Below are 481 nucleotides of genomic sequence, written 5' to 3' on the forward strand. Positions count from 1 at the left end.
GAGGGATGGGGGACCTCCGCCTCGCCAGCCGCCTCCGCCCCGGGCGTCCTCCCGAGGCTCGGGATTTACTCCTGAACCTGCTTCCAGGGGCCGGTGCCCTCCCCCGTGTACGGTGACCCCCTCCGGCCATCTCCCCTTCCCCTCGTTCCTTGAGCATCCCTGTGCTGGCGGAGTCACATGTTTGGTCTTTGATGCCTTTAACCCCACCCTCAGCACCCGAGAGGGAGGAGAGAAATTCGCGGAACAGAAGTCAGCCACACACCGAGAGCAGGATCCCCGCGGGAGCGGAGCTGCGTGCGGGGCTGCCCAGCGGATCGGGTAAATCTCCCGCTCGGATCGGGTAAATCTCCCGCTCGATCGGGCTGTCCCGGGGGCATGCTTCCCCTTCCCCTGCACCGAGGCTGGGGGGGCACGAAAAGGGGGGCCACGAAGTTGTGGCTGGGGGGGCACCCCACACACCCCCCCCTGATCGGGGGGGGCC

The 481-nt window shown here is 68.0% G+C and overlaps 1 protein-coding gene across 1 annotated transcript in view; it reads left to right on the forward strand.

Moving 5' to 3' along the window:
- Positions 1-15: 15 nt before the first annotated feature.
- TMEM246 (transmembrane protein 246) overlaps positions 16-481 on the forward strand; it is a 14,763-nt gene continuing 14,297 nt past the window's right edge. The window contains exon 1 of the mRNA XM_017736641.1: positions 16-318. The gene's annotated coding sequence lies outside the window, so the exon portion shown is untranslated. The remainder of the gene's footprint in view (positions 319-481) is intronic.

Source organism: Corvus brachyrhynchos, unplaced genomic scaffold (assembly GCF_000691975.1).
Source record: "Corvus brachyrhynchos isolate BGI_N302 unplaced genomic scaffold, ASM69197v1 scaffold216, whole genome shotgun sequence".
Taxonomy (NCBI): domain Eukaryota; kingdom Metazoa; phylum Chordata; class Aves; order Passeriformes; family Corvidae; genus Corvus; species Corvus brachyrhynchos.